Genomic DNA, 16,925 nt, shown 5'->3' with positions numbered 1-16,925 from the left:
TGATTCACTAAAAAAGAGCTATGTGGTTTACAACTACAAACTTTTTTTGTTATAAAAAGCAATGAAAAGAAAATAAAAACTTAAGGAGAAAATTTAAAGCTCTTTTAACCTCCCTTTGAAAACCTATTACTCCATATTCCTTTTCTGTGTCTTTATATTTGCATTATATGAATACACACATTTGCATGTTTTGTACAAATTGACTTATATTACACACAAATACCTATACACACATTTTATCTGTAGTCAGGGTCCAGTTAGGAAAGTAAAAGCTATTATGCTAGGTATTCAAATAGTGGAAACTTAATACAGGGAATTGGACCTATAGATGATGAAAAGAGTTGAGCAGCATAAAAGGGAGAATGAGGCAACCCATACATTTTTTAAAAAGAATATTTATTGGGGCTGGCGCTGTGGCATAGCTGGTAAAGTTTCTACCTGCAGAGCCAGCATCCCATATGGGCACTGGTTCGAGTCCTGGATGTTCCACTTCCAATCCATCTCTTTGCTATGGCCTGGAAAAGCAGAGGAAGATGGCCCAATTCCCTGGGCCCCTGTACCCACATAGGAGACCTGGAGGAAGCTCCTGTCTTCCGGCTTTGGATTGGCACAGCTCTGGCCATTGTGGCCATCTGGGGAGTGAACCAGTAGATGGAAAATCTCTCTCTCTCTCTCTCTCTCTCTCTCTCTCTCTCTCTCTGCCTCTGCCTCTCTGTAACTCTTCCTTTCAAATAAATAGATATTTTTTAAAAATAAATATTTATCTATTTGAAAGACAGAGTTACAGAGATGGGGGAGACACATACACAGGTATCTTCCATCTGCTGGTTCACTCTCCAAATAATCACAACAGCCAGGGCTGGGCCAGGCTGAAGGCAGGAGCCTGGAACTCTATCCCTTCTCCCACATGGGTGCAGGACTTGGGCCATCTGCTGCTGCTTTCTCAAGAGTATTAGCAGAGAGCTGGATCAGAAGTGGAGCAGCCATATGGGATGCCAGCATTGCAGGCAGTGGCTTAACCCACTGTACCACAATGCTGACCCCCATATTTATTTTCATTGAAGGTAATAGTACTCCAAGGGCTGGAGATAAAAATGTAAGATGTTCAGAAAGAACTAGAATCTAGCAAGAGTTTGTGAGCTAGAACAAGAGAGAGAGGAGTTCCAGCCACTGCTAGATAAGCCAACCAAGCTGGGAGTAGGGAGGAGTTTGCAGGGTGGAAATCCAAGCCTTTCCTCTCCCCTTCCCAACGCTGCTCTCTTCTGTCAGTGTTTTTCACTACTTGGTGATATACAACCATCAAAGGGTAAGGGAGTCTGGGTAATGTAGGCTTCTGCCACATTGAGCAGAGCATAAAGAGAATGAAAGATTTGAAAATAAAGCAGTAGATGGCTACTACAGCCTACTCATTTTGTCACAAAGCACCCATTCTGACTCTTCCATCCACATATAACTCCACAAATCACTTCATATCTCCACCTAGAATTCAACTAACTTGTGTGTAAAGAATCCCTTTTTTCCCAAAAAGGAAGAATACAAACTACCATCTTACTGAGTCTTCCTCATCATGTCCGGTAACCCCAGATGATATGAGGTCCTCTCTATTTGAAGTGTTTGTAGTTTTTCGTGGTTTGCTGAACTCTGATCTAAATTAAAAGAACAACTTACTCATTAAAAAAAATGGGAAAAGGGAAAACACGTAATTGGTTAGCATATAGAGATACATATGTATACACAAAATATATACAATACCTATTTGTAATAAATAAGTTAAATATGCATGGCTGCTATAGTTCTCACTTATGCAACTGGTCACAAGATCAAGTTCATATTTTTTTACTCTTTTTTTTTTTTCCATCGCCAAATTCCATGTGCCTTACTTTCTGCTAGAATCTTGGTTGGATAGGGTTCTTTGCCTGATAAAACAACATGAACATTTTCTCTATGGGATCCGAGTCTTTTAATTTTATTTTAAAGATTTATTTATTTTTATTTGAAAGAGTTACAGAGAGAGGGAGAGACAGAAATAGAGGGGGGAAGTGGGAGAGAGAGATCTATCCACTGGTTCATTCCCCAAATGGCTGCAACCACCAGGGCTGGGCCAGGCCAAGGCCAGGAGCCAGTAACTTCATCTGGGTCTCCCATGTGGGTGCAGGAGCCCAAGCACTTGGGCCATATCCTACTGCTTCCTAGGCTCATTATCAGGGAGCTGGATTGGAAGTGGAGCAGCCACGATGCAAACCAGTGCCCAGATGGGATGCCAGGCCCATAGCGATGCCAGCGTGGCAAGAGGCAGCTTTACCCACTATGCCACAGGGCTGGCCCCAGGATCTGAGTCTTTACCGGATTTTTTCTTTATTGGATTACCACTGCTTTCAAGTTTTTACAGTTTTGATGAGGGCCATTGGATAAGGTAGTAATAGACTCCCAGTGATCACCTTGAGCTCTAAAGATAGCCTCTATTGCTCTATTGTATAGCAGCAACTAGTTATTGTTCTTTCTTTTTTAAGATTTATTTATTTATTTGAAAGTCAGAGTTACAGAGACAGGAAGACACACACACACACACACACACACACAGAGAGAGAGAGAGAGAGAGAGAGAGAAAGAAAGGAGAGATATCTTCTATCCCCTGGTTCACTCCCCAGGACTGAAGCCAGGAGCAAAGAGCTTCATCTAGGTCTCCCATGTGGTTGGCAGGAGCCTAAGCACTTGTGCCAACTGCTGCTGCTGTTCCCTGGCCATCAGCAAGGAGCTGGATTGGAAGTGGAGCAGCCAGGACATGAACTTGGATATGCAGAGGGGCTTAGATATATCCAGAGTAAGCCAATGCAGCATGCTACCTGTTCAGTTTCTAATACAGTTTCAGGAGAATGACAGTAAGAGAAGAAAACACTGGGGAATGAAGTCCTAATTACTATATATGTTTATTTTTTGACAGCAGGGGAAACCTTCTACAAATAAGTTACAAAGAAAGAAAAGGCAAATAAACAACGTTGTACAAGAAATCTAACACATTCTGTACAATGCTTCATGTTGCCCACATGTTCCTTGGAAATGTCACCCGTGTATCAGGTCCCTGTGTTTTGGTGGAGATTTTCTTTCACCTCTTGGTGGGCATTTGCATTAGCATGACATCTGGGATTCTTGCTTTTTTTCTGCTCAAGGATCACATTATCCTTTACTTTTTGTGTCAGAGACTGATGTAAACACTCTACTAGATATTAATTGTGAATAAATATTCCAACCGTGAGTTCAGGAACTAGTGCAAAAATGTTGTCCTTCTGTTCAGTAGACCACATGGCATTTCTACCCCACAGAAATTGTCGTCAACTCAGAGCTGGTGTCCACTCTGCATTTCTCCCAAGGAAACAGTCATACTAGGAGAACCCCAGGTTCTCCTTGAAGGTGACAAAGTCTCCCCTTCAGTTAAGGCTCTTAAGGTGTCTGTAAACTAACCTAGGTGTGGGAACATAGTGAGAGGCCATTCTTAGTGTGGCAACTCCAGTCACAATTCTGCTCTCTAGGTCTAGAGTTTCTCTAGTTATAAAGAATTCATCATTCTTATGAAATCAAATAGTTGACTTCAGTATCTCCCCACATGGATTCGTTTCTCAATGATGGGAAAGGAAAATGTCTCCTAATTCCGCAAATGGAAAGGGAATGGACTGAACAGAATAAATTCACTCCAACATTCCTGCCTCCCTCACCCTTCGGATTTCTTCTCTATCGTGTGAGAAAAATTATGACTTCTAAACCTCATTAATTATAGGCTATCACTGAATTCAAATTTTCGATTAACAAACAAGAAAATTCTTAGATACACTTATAGCTGACAGAAAACATTAGAAATCCAGAGTTTTAGTTAAGTGTAATTGTTTCAATAACTTCTGCTCAATTGAATTCTATTCCATTCTTGGTCTAACATCCATATAATCCACTCCCTCTTGTGTTTCCTTAGTTTCATAAATAAGAACTTGAAATTCTTTTCATGTGGAAGCTGTCTCCTAGTGGAGCAGACCTTGAATTCTCTCTTTGAGCCATGCTGTATTTGATACTATATATTAGGTCTACAGTAAGAAGGTGACCTTATAAACCAACTGTCCTGAATGGGCTCATTAGAGCATTATTAAACAGGAAAAGACTAGTCTCCATACAGACGTTTCCATTGATAAGGGAAGCTCAGGGTGATTTAAAATTTCAAGTTCTTTTTCTTTTTTTTTTTTGACAGGCAGAGTGGACAGTGAGAGAGAGAGAGAGAAAGGTCTTCCTTTGCTGTTGGTTCATCCTCCAATGGCTGCCGTGGCTGGTGCGCTGCGGCCGGCGCACCGCGCTGATCCGATGGCAGGAGCCAGGTGCTTCTCCTGGTCTCCCATGGGGTGCAGGGCCCAAGCACTTGGGCCATCCTCCACTGCACTCCCTGGCCATAGCAGAGAGCTGGCCTGGAAGAGGAGCAACCGGGACAGAATCCAGCGCCCCGACCGGGACTAGAACCCGGTGTGCTGGCTCCGCAAGGCAGAGGATTAGCCTAGTGAGCCGCGGCGCCGGCCAAATTTCAAGTTCTAAGATTCATCTGAATCCATTCAATGTTTTCATCCCATATGTAAGAGTCTCTAATTTTAACACAATAGACTTTTAGAAATTGTATGTTGATCATGCTTAATGAAATAAGCCAGTCCCAAAGGGACAAATACCATATGTTCTCCCTGATCTGTGATAACTAATAGAGTACCTAAAAGGAAACCCGTAGGAGTGAAATGGACATTTTGAGAAGCAATGACTTGAACAGCCCTTGTCTTGACTGTTGAGGAATGGTATTTTTTTTTTCTTAATGGAGATTGGGACTGGGAATGGGAGAAGGGAGGAAGAGAGGTGGGGGTGGGGGTAGGGGTGAGAGGGCAGGTATGGTGGGAAGAATCACTATATTCCTAAAGTTGTACTTATGAAATTTGTACTCATTAAATAAAAAGTTTGGGGAAATAAAGAAATTATATGTTGAACACATATTCTAATTATGTATATCATACAGTTATATTTTTTTATTTTTATTTATTTATTTATTTTTTTATTTTTTGACAGGCAGAGTGGACAGTGAGAGAGAGAGAGAGAGAGAAAGGTCTTCCTTTGCCGTTGGTTCACCCTCCAATGGCCGCCGTGGCCGGCGCGCTGCAGCCGGCGCACCGCGCTGATCCGATGGCAGGAGCCAGGAGCCAGGTGCTTTTCCTGGTCTCCCATGGGGTGCAGGGCCCAAGCACCTGGGCCATCCTCCACTGCACTCCCTGGCCACAGCAGAGAGCTGGCCTGGAAGAGGGGCAACCGGGACAGAATCCGGCGCCCCAACCGGGACTAGAACCCGGTGTGCCGGCGCCGCTAGGCGGAGGATTAGCCTAGTGAGCCACGGCGCCGGCCCTCATACAATTATATTTTGGGCCTTGTCCTCAGCCATGTATATCTTATGGACACACACATGAATACACATATACCCAGATAGTATCACAAAAGTCATATGGTTCTGTGTCCATGCCTTGAGCTGAGAATTTAAATTTCTGTACTTATTTTATGTAAGCTTTCTAGAACTTTAAGAAGCAATTCCACCCTACAGATCTTGTAGTCACTGTAACTACAGTGAGCATAGCAGCTGTTCAGTGTCCCCAAATCTTTCCCTCAATTGACACATTCTTCCAAGAAATCACAGGTGATAAGATAGTTTAAAGAATTATGTCACATGCCGAAGATTCCTTGTAATCCTATTCTACTTGTAAGGAGTTTCATGGTGGCCTAATTCAAACAGGTGAGCAAATCAATTCCAGAATCTAATTGTGAAGGTCTATTTCTCAGGGCCTTTGGGAGAGAGTTTGCATAAATGGCCAGGATTGGAATCAGAATTGTAGCACAGTGAATTAAACCATCACTTGCAATGCCAGCATCCCATATCAAAGTGCTGGTTTGAGTACTAGCTGTTCTGCTTCCAATCCAGCTACCTGCTAACGTGCCTAGGAAGATGGATCAAGTACTTGGACCCCTGTCACCCATGCAGGAGACCAGGATGAAGTTCCTGGCTTCTGACTTTGGTTTGACACATACATAAATGTTACAGTCATATGGGAAGTAAGCCTGCAAATGGAAGATCTCTCTTTCTCTCCCCATCTCTTCCTTGTTCTGTGTGTCACTTTGCCTTTCAAATCAGTCTATTATTTTAAATGGCCATAATTATTCCTGGATTCTTGGATTCTCTGTATTCCAGGCCTTCTCCATTGCCCGAGCTGACCATTGCCCAATATCCAGGTATGTTATATGGACCAGCAAGACCCCAGCCAATCTACCAGATAATTGTAAATACATGAAACTCCCTGGTCCAGATCAACAGAATCACACAAGGACCCACAGACTCACGGGTAAAGCTAAAGCATTATTGCTTCAACTCATCATGGGTTTGAGAGGTTTGTTATGCTGCAAATCTGATATCAGATTACTCTAACGATCAGGAACTACATTAGTCAGGGTCCAATCAGGAAAATCTGGATATTTCAAACGAGGTGTTTCAATGTGCGAATTGGTTGTGAGATGACAGGACTGCTCAGGAGCTAAATAGAATTGTGAAGAAAGTCAAGAAACTGCAGTCACCCTAGGGCTACAGAGCCACAGGAAAACCAAAAGCCAGAACCATCTATGAGAGCTAAAACCTGCTGCAGCCATGAAGGATGCAGTTGTGATGGAAGCTACAACCATCAAGGAGACCCTGACTTCAGCTTTGTGCTTTTCCTGTAAGCTGTCTAGTGCTTTAGGTTCAGCTGTTTAATCTGACTGTTGGTCTTTGATTTCCTTATTTATTTCATTAAAGTGTTTGGTTTGGGGCCGGCACTGTGGCACAGCAGGTTAATGCCCTGGCATGAAGCACTGGCATCCCATATGGGTGCTGGTTTGAGTTTCAGCTGCTCCACTTCCGATCCAGCTCTCTGCTACGGCCTGGGAAAGCAGTGGAAGATGGCCCAAATCCTTGGGCCCCTGCACCCATGTGGGAGACCCAGAAGAAGCTCATGGTTCCTGCCTTCAGATCGGTGCAACTCCTGCCGTTGTGGCCAATTGGGGAATGAACCATCGGATGGAAGACCTCTCTCTCTCTCTCTCTCTCTGCCTCTCCTCTCTCTGTGTAACTCTGACTTTCAAATAAATAAATAAAACCTTTAAAAAAATAAAGTGTTTGGTACATAGTAAATGTTATATGAGAGTAACTATTGTCATCTTTGCTATCATCATCATCATCATCATTATCATTTTTACAGCAGTAACCATAGCTATTCCTAAACCTTTTGGTTCAATGAACAACTCATTCATGTGAGCCCACATAAAATTCAATTGGCTGTTTACTATTACATTCTACATGATACTAGATACCTATCCTTGAATATTAATATGATTTTTAAATTGCCTGTAGCACCCAAAGTCTGATAACAAATTCTAGAATCCTTCTATCCATACACTGCTGAAAGCTCCCTCTCTGGAACCAAAACCTGAATTTGTCAAAGGCACTGCAACTAATTCTGTTTCGCCTAAACAGTCAAAGAATTTTTTAAAATGGCACATTGGATATGAGAATTTCCCAACCTTAGTGGCTTAGTACACACAAGAAAAGTTTCTCACTCATCCTGCATAGCCAGTGAGGATTGGAGGTTGGAGGCAAGTGATCTGGGAGCCCAGGATCATGAAGTTTGCCTTATCGAGAAAGTTGCTGGCCACCATGTCAGGAAGAGAGACACTGGAGAATTGTGCAGGGGCTCCTCAGTGCCTCAGCCTACACTTAGACTTGGCCCTAAGTGTGATAAGCCTAGAAGTGTAGCTTATCAACTTGCTGGAAGGAAGGGAATGCTGGGTAGTGGTGAATAATAGTAATATCTACTTTAGAAGGGTTGGAAGAGACTCATAGTACTTAGCTAGTAGTTGTAGCAAAGAAAATCCAGGAAGGAACAAAGTGAGGAAATGCACAGTTAAGATCCTACCTTAGGAATGATCTGTTTGGACCTCAGCTCTGACCACATCACTGTTTACATTCAGTTTCTCACTACTGCCTTCTATACCTTTAGAAACATAAGTCATACAGTTTTCCTTGATTCCACCATAAACAAGTATAAACTGGTTCAAAGTTCCACGTAGTTTAGGTAATATGCCCATGTTTTAGGTGCTAACAGTGGGAAGAGGAAATTAAATTTCTGCCTATTTCAGCTTTCATACTGGACAGAAAGACACTGCTTCTTTTCATACCTAGAATTCCCCTTAAATAAAGAGTGTTCAGATTCTGAGCAGCCAAAAATTAATAATGTGTACTATGTAGTTTGAGTATTTTATATTCTTAAGAATTGTATAATCAAATAATTACACAGTATGTGCTCTTGTTTTGCCTTGCTTCTTTTACAAAATCAAAATTATATTTTAACAGTTGAGAGAGAGAGAGAAATGAGTACTACCATGTGCCAGTTCTCCAATACCTAGGACTGGGCTAGGCTGAACGCAGGAGCTGAGAACCCAATCCAGGTCTCCCATGCGAGTGGCAGGAACCCAAGTACTTGAGCCATCACTGCCAAGAGTCTGCATTAGCAGGAAGCTAGAGTCAGAAGCTGAAGTGGGTGCAAACCCAGGCACTTTGATATGGGACATGGGCATCCTATCCAACGTCTTAACCATTAGGCCAATGCCCTTCCCACAGTATAATTACTTTGAGGCTCATTTATGTTGTAGTGTGTGTCAGTACTTCATTATTTTTTATGACTCAGTACTATTCCACTGTGTTTCACATACCACATGTATGATAGTTTGTTCATTCACTCATTCACCTATTGATGAATAGTTGAGCTATTCCTACTCTTTCACTATTATCAATCAAGCTATCATAAATAATCATACATGGGTTTTTTAAAACAAGATTTATTTATTTATTTATTTGAAAGGCAGAGTTACAGAGAGGGAAGGAGAGACAGAGAGAGAAACAGAGATCTTCCATCCGCTGGTTCACTAACCAAATAGCCACAACGACCAGGGATGGGCCAGGCCAAAGCCAGGAGTCAGGAGTTTCATTTGGGTCTCCTACATAAGTGCAGGGGCCCAAACACTTGGGCCATCTCCTCTGCATTCCCAAGCACATTTACAGGGAGCTGGATGGGAAGTGGAGCAACTGGAACTTGAATCAGCACCCATAAGGGATGCTGGCATCACAGGTGGTGGTTTTACCTGGTACACCACAATGCCAGTCTGTGGGGAGCCATTGCACGGCGCCCTAAAGATGGCGCCGGCTCCTTTCCCCCGGAAGGACTGGCGAGAAACAAACATCTCCTAATAAGGAGATGTTTGAGCTCCCTTCCGGCTTCCGTGTTGCTGTACCAATCAATGCTTGCCACTTGGCTGCTTTTGATTGGTGCGCGGATGGCTATAAGAGGGAGGGGAGAAAAAAAGGGCGGTATTAGAAGTTTGAAAGAGGTTCCTGAATAAACTGCTGGAAGAAGAGTTCGGGTCGTGTCTTCCTTGCTGGTCGAGGGACGCGACAACTGGTGGCCCGTACGGGGAGCATCTCGAACGCGAACTCAGAACTTCCTGCAGTCAGGGCAGCGCTGGTAAGTCCCCCAGGAAAATAAGGTGGGGATCCGCGATAAGAGCAGGCAGTCCTGCGATAATAGCGGGAGGGCAGTTCTGCGATTAAAGCAGAGGAAGTTCTGCGACAAAAGCAGAAGGAGCTCTGACCCGTGGCCAGGGAAGGAGCGCAATTTTTGACGATGGGTAATTCACAGTCCCAACAAATTTTTCTGGCGCTGAATGCGCTGCTTCGGGAAAACGGTTTGAAACTTAAGCCTAGGCGGAGCCAAGATGGCGGAATAGTGAGGGCGCGCACCGATAGTCCGGGAAAATTTAGTTTAATAAAAGGGGAGTTACGGTAGCCTCAGAAAAAAGAACCAGGAAAATATTGCAGACAAAACTCTTCTGGATCCAGTGGGCGTGAATCGGAGGACCTACTGGGAGAACAAGGTCGCCCACCGCGCGCGAAAGCCGAGCCGCAGGACCGAGCCGCGGGACTGAGCTGCGCAAGCTGCAGGGTCTGCGCGCAAGTGCTCGAAGGGGAGTGCAACAGCGGGGAGACTTGGGACGTCCAGGGCTCTGAGTCCACACATCGGCGCTGGAAGGGGAGCAGACCTGCGTGGAGAGCGTGGGAGCCCACAGTTCGGGACACCAGCGGCAGACTCAACACACCAGCGCTGGAACGCGAGGTGAGCCGAACCTCAATAACCCGAGACACTGGCAGGCAAGCGGAGAGAGGAGACTAGAGGGAACGACCCCCGGGGCGGGGGGGACTTCACCAAGCTAACTGGAAGAGAGAGAGAGGGAAAAAAAAAAAGGTGACTGGTACCGACACGGGTTTCTCTCTCTCCGCTCACCTCTCAAGGGCGAGCAAGACAAAGAGCAGGCGCCATCTTGGACATACGTCATAAGCAGAGCGACCTCAGGTCTGCACCGGCCCTGAGCCTAGCAGTAAAACCTGACTCTGGGTGGGGCGAATTAACAGGAGATTAGGACCTAGTAAATTTATGGTGCTACTGAACTGAGACTGTGAAAAAAGAGACGGTGGGGGAGAGAACTCACGGAATTCACGTGAGCACTCTCCAGAGACGCTACAATTCCGTAACTTTGGCAACCCAGTGGGAGACTGAAGGAGAATTTGAGCCCACTCTAAGGGCCGAACAGATTCCCTGTGTGGTCCTTGGGAAAGAGCTTCTGATCTCTGGCTCCTGTGGGTATATCATTTGCCTGCTAACTACCTCCAACTTCGTTCAGCTGTGCAGAATAACTTCCCTTTTGAATCAAAAAAAAAGAGAGAGAGAGAGAGAGAGAGAGAGAGAGAGGTTTACCACGCCTAACCTGGGAGTGTCACCTTTGGCACACCAAACAGAGCTCTCAGGCCACACCCATCTCAAGCCCTAAGGCTCCATCAAAAACAGATAGTCCACTTAATCTAGAGTCATAGTATAACAAGAAAAAGCACCACAGTGAAGAAACCAAATATCTCCAATATGACAAATAACAAACGCAAAAACCAAGGTAATAAAAACAAGGAAGTCACCATGAAGCTCTCAAATGAAAAAGACACCCCAATTCAAGATTATGAGGATGATGACATAGAAGAAATGCAAGAAGCAGATCTCAAAAAATTGATAAGAACATTAAGAAGTTCTCAAAAACAAATTCTTGAACTACAGAAATCCTTAATGGACAAGATAGAAAATCTCTCTCGTGAAAATGAAATATTAAGGAGGAATCAAAATGAAACGAAACAACTAGTACAACAGGAAACTGGGATAGTGACTGAAGTGAAGAATTCAATAGATCAAATGAAAAACACAATAGAGAGCCTTACAAACAGAATGGGAGAAGCAGAAGAGAGAATATCGGACTTAGAAGACAGAGAACAGGAAAGGATACAGTCAGACCAAAGAAAAGAAGAGGAAATTAGAAATCTAAAACATATTGTCGGGAATCTTCAGGATACTATTAAAAAACCCAACATTCGGGTTCTAGGAGTTCCTGAAGGCATGGAGAGGGAGAAAGGATTAGAAGGCCTTTTTAGTGAGATATTAGCAGAAAATTTCCCAGGTTTGGAGAAGGACAGAGAAATCCTAGTACAGGAAGCTCACAGAACCCCTAATAAACACGACCAAAAGAGACCCTCACCACGACACGTTGTAATTAAACTCTCCACAGTGAAACATAAAGAAAAGATCCTAAAATGTGCAAGAGAGAAACGTCAGATTACTCTCAGAGGATCTCCAATCAGACTCACAGCTGACTTCTCATCAGAAACTCTACAAGCTAGGAGGGAATGGCGAGATATAGCCCAGGTACTAAGAGAGAACAACTGCCAGCCCAGAATATTATATCCTGCAAAGCTATCATTTGTGAATGAAGGTGAAATAAAGACTTTTCATAACAAACAGAAATTGAAAGAATTTGTTGCCACTCGTCCGGCCCTGCAAAAGATGCTTAAAGATGTGTTACACACAGAAACAAAGAAACACGGTCATCAATATGAAAGAAGGTAAAGGAAGGAAACCAAGGAAGGAAAGCTCACAGCAAAAGATCACAGGGAATTCAAAGCATATATTAGAACTTATCTTTGGCAAATGGCAGGGCAAAGTTACCACTTATCATTAGTCACATTGAACGTGAATGGCCTGAACTGTCCAGTTAAAAGACACCGTTTGGCTGATTGGGTTAAAAAACAAAACCCATCTATTTGCTGCTTACAAGAAACACATCTTTCCAACAAAGATCCATACAGACTGAAAGTGAAAGGCTGGAAAAAGATATTCCATGCCAACAGAAATGAAAAAAGAGCAGGCGTAGCCATCTTAATATCAGACACCATAAACTTTACCACAAAAACCGTTAAGAGAGACAAAGAGGGACACTACATAATGATTAAGGGATCAATTCAACAGGAAGATATAACAATTATCAATGTATATGCACCTAACTACAGGGCACCGGTTTATCTAAAAGATTTGTTAACGGACTTAAAGGGAGACTTAGACCCCAATACAATAGTACTGGGGGACTTCAATACTCCACTCTCAGAAATAGACAGATCATCCGGACAGAAGATCAACAAGGATACAGTAGATTTAAACGACACTATAGCCCAAATGGATCTAACAGATATATACAGAACTTTCAATCCTACAGCTAAAGATTATACATTCTTCTCAGCAGTACATGGAACCTTCTCTAGGATTGACCACATACTAGGCCATAAAGCAAGTCTCAGCAAATTCAAAAGAATTAGAATCATACCATGCAGCTTCTCAGACCATAAAGGAATGAAGTTGGAAATGAACAACTCAGGAATCCCTAGAGCATACGCAAACACATGGAGATTGAACAACATGCTCCTGAATGAACAATGGGTCATAGAAGAAATCAAAAGAGAAATCAAAAACTTTCTGGAAGTAAATGAGGATAACAGCACAACATACCAAAACTTATGGGACGCAGCAAAAGCAGTGTTAAGAGGAAAGTTTATATCAATAGGTGCCTACATCAAGAAATTGGAAAGGCACCAAATAGATGAGCTTTCTATTCACCTCAAGGATCTAGAAAACCTACAGCAAACCAGACCCAAATCTAGTAGGAGAAGAGAAATAATTAAAATCAGAGAAGAAATCAACAGGATTGAATCAAGAAAAACATTACAAAAAATCAGCCAAACGAGGAGCTGGTTTTTTGAAAAAATAAACAAAATTGACACCCCATTGGCCCAACTAACTAAAAAAAGAAGAGAAAAGACCCAAATCAATAAAATCAGAGATGAAAAAGGAAATGTAACAACAGACACCACAGAAATAAAAAGAATCATCAGAAATTACTACAAGGACTTGTATGCCAGCAAACAGGGAAACCTATCAGAAATGGATAGATTCCTGGACACATGCAACCTACCTAAATTGAACCAGGAAGACATCGAAAACCTAAACAGACCCATAACTGAGACAGAAATTGAAACAGTAATAAAGGCCCTCCCAACAAAGAAAAGCCCAGGACCAGATGGATTCACTGCTGAATTCTACCAGACATTTAAAGAAGAACTAACTCCAATTCTTCTCAAACTATTCAGAACAATTGAAGAAGAGGGAATCCTCCCAAATTCTTTCTATGAAGCCAGCATCACCTTAATTCCTAAGCCGGGAAAAGATGCAGCACTGAAAGAGAATTACAGACCAATATCCCTGATGAACATAGATGCAAAAATCCTCAATAAAATTCTCGCCAATAGAATGCAACAACACATCAGAAAGATCATCCACCCAGACCAAGTGGGATTTATCCCTGGTATGCAGGGATGGTTTAATGTGCGCAAGACAATCAATGTGATACACCACATTAACAGACTGCAGAAGAAAAACCATATGATTCTCTCAATAGATGCCGAGAAAGCATTTGATAAAATACAACACCCGTTCATGATGAAAACTCTAAGCAAACTGGGTTTGGAAGGAACATTCCTCAATACAATCAAAGCAATCTATAAGAAACCCACAACCAACATCCTATTGAATGGGGAAAAGTGGGAAGCATTTCCACTGAGATCTGGGACCAGACAGGGATGTCCACTCTCACCACTGCTATTCAATATAGTTCTGGAGGTTCTGGCCAGAGCTATTAGGCAAGAAAAAGAAATTAAAGGGATACAAATTGGGAAGGAAGAACTCAAACTATCCCTCTTTGCAGATGACATGATTCTTTATTTAGGGGACCCAAAGAACTCTACTAAGAGACTATTGGAACTCATAGAAGAGTTTGGCAAAGTAGCAGGGTATAAAATCAATGCACAAAAATCAACAGCCTTTGTATACACAGACAATGCCATGGCTGAGGAAGAACTTCTAAGATCAATCCCATTCACAATAGCTACAAAAACAATCAAATACCTTGGAATAAACTTAACCAAAGACATTAAAGATCTCTACGATGAAAATTACAAAACCTTAAAGAAAGAAATAGAAGAGGATACCAAGAAATGGAAAAATCTTCCATGCTCATGGATTGGAAGAATCAATATCATCAAAATGTCCATTCTCCCAAAAGCAATTTATAGATTCAATGCAATACCAATCAAGATACCGAAGACATTCTTCTCAGATCTGGAAAAATTGGTGCTGAAATTTATATGGAGGCACAAGAGACCTCGAATAGCTAAAGCAATCTTGTACAACAAAAACAAAGCCGGAGGCATCACAATACCAGATTTCAGGACATACTACAGGGCAGTTGTAATCAAAACAGCATGGTACTGGTACAGAAACAGATGGATAGACCAATGGAACAGAATTGAAATACCAGAAATCAACCCAAACATCTACAGCCAACTTATATTTGATCAAGGATCTAAAACTAATTCCTTGAGCAAGGACAGTCTATTCAATAAATGGTGCTGGGAAAATTGGATTTCCACGTGCAGAATCATGAAGCAAGACCCCTACCTTACACCTTACACAAAAATCCACTCAACATGGATTAAAGACCTAAATCTACGACCTGACACCATCAGGTTACTAGAGAACATTGGAGAAACCCTTCAAGATATTGGCACAGGCAAAGAGTTTCTGGAAAAGACCCGGGAGGCACAGGCAGTCAAAGCCAAAATTAACTATTGGGATTGCATCAAATTGAGAAGTTTCTGTACTGCAAAAGAAACAGTCAGGAGAGTGAAGAGACAACCGTCAGAATGGGAAAAAATATTTGCAAACTATGCAACAGATAAAGGGTTAATAACCAGAATCTACAAAGAGATCAAGAAACTCCACAAAAACAAAACCAACAACCCAATTAAGAGATGGGCCAAGGACCTCAATAGACATTTTTCAAAAGAGGAAATCCAAATGGCCAACAGGCACATGAAAAAATGTTCAAGGTCATTAGCAATCAGAGAAATGCAAATCAAAACCACAATGAGGTTCCACCTCACCCCGGTTAGAATGGCTCACATTCAGAAATCTACCAACAACAGATGCTGGCGAGGATGTGGGGAAAAAGGGACACTAACCCACTGTTGGTGGGAATGCAAACTGGTCAAGCCACTATGGAAGTCAGTCTGGAGATTCCTCAGAAACCTGAAGATAACCCTACCGTTCGACCCAGCCATCCCACTCCTTGGAATTTACCCAAAGGAATTTAAATTGGCAAACAAAAAAGCGGTCTGCAGCCTAATGTTTATTGCAGCTCAATTCACAATAGCTAAGACCTGGAACCAACCTAAATGCCCATCAACGGTAGACTGGATAAAGAAATTATGGGATATGTACTCTTTAGAATACTATACCGCAGTAAGAAACAATGAAATCCAGTCATTTGCAACAAAATGGAGGAATCTGGAACACATCATGCTGAGTGAAATAAGCCAGTCCCAAAGGGACAAATAGCATATGTTCTCCCTGATCGGTGACAACTGACTGAACACCAAAAAGGAAACCTGTTGAAGTGGAATGGACACTATGGGAAACGGTGACTTGATCAGCATAGCCCTGACTGTTAATGAACAACTTAATACATTATCCCTCTTAGTAGTTTTTTTGTCTGTTCTACTTAATATGACTGGTTTAATTCTGTAATTAATACACAGTTATTCTTAAGTGTTGAAATTTAACTGAAATGTGATCCCTGTTAAACATAAGAGTAGGAATAAGAGAGGGAAGAGATATATAATTTGGGACATGCTCAAGCTGACTTGCCCCAAATGGTAGAGTTAGAAACATACCAGGGGACTCCAATTTAATCCCATCAAGGTGGCATGTACCAATGCCATCTCACTAGTCCAAGTGATCAATTTCAGTTCGCAATTGATCATAATGAAAGGACTAAGAGTCAAAGGGAGCACATAAGCAAGTCTAGTACCTGCTAACACTAACCGATAGAATAAATAAAGGGGAGAGTGATCCAACATGGGAAGTGAGATACTCAGCAGACTCATAGAATGGCAGATGCCCTAAATAGCACTCTGGCCTCAGAATCAGCCCTAAAGGCATTCAGATCTGGCTGAAAAGCCCATGAGAGTATTTCAGGCATGGAAAGCCAAGACACTCTGGCAAAAGATCTCTGTGAGTGAGATCTCAGTGGAAAGAACAGGTCTTCAAAGAAGGAGGTACCTTTCTCTGAAGGGAGGAGAGAACCTCCACTTTGACTATGACCTTGTCTAAACAAGATAAGAGTCGGAGAACTCAAGGGGCTTCCATAGCCTTGGAAACTCATGACTGGAGCATAGGGAGATTACTGATGCCATAGACAGGAGTGTCAATTGGTAAAGTCAACAACAGGAGTCACTGTGCACTTACTCCTCATGTAGGATCTCTGTCCTTAATGTGCTGTGCATTGAGATTTAATGCTATAATGAGTAC

At 42.5% G+C, this 16,925-nt stretch overlaps 2 long non-coding RNA genes across 2 annotated transcripts in view; one reads left to right on the top strand and one right to left on the bottom strand.

Annotated features, from left to right (window-relative positions):
* Positions 1–16,925, bottom strand: part of LOC127493200 (uncharacterized) — a 113,641-nt gene that overhangs the window by 31,829 nt on the left and 64,887 nt on the right. The window lies entirely within an intron of this gene.
* LOC149128876 (uncharacterized) lies at positions 9,441–10,251 on the top strand. Its single transcript, XR_016213884.1, has 2 exons — positions 9,441–9,602; positions 9,956–10,251. It is a non-coding gene; the product is annotated as an uncharacterized LOC149128876 (long non-coding RNA).

The sequence above is a fragment of the Oryctolagus cuniculus genome, chromosome 1 (assembly GCF_051225735.1).
Source record: "Oryctolagus cuniculus isolate XC-2025 breed Fujian yellow rabbit chromosome 1, ASM5122573v1, whole genome shotgun sequence".
Lineage (NCBI taxonomy): Eukaryota > Metazoa > Chordata > Mammalia > Lagomorpha > Leporidae > Oryctolagus > Oryctolagus cuniculus.
Note: the sequence above shows the minus strand (reverse complement) of the source record. Positions and strands in the feature narration are given on the sequence as shown.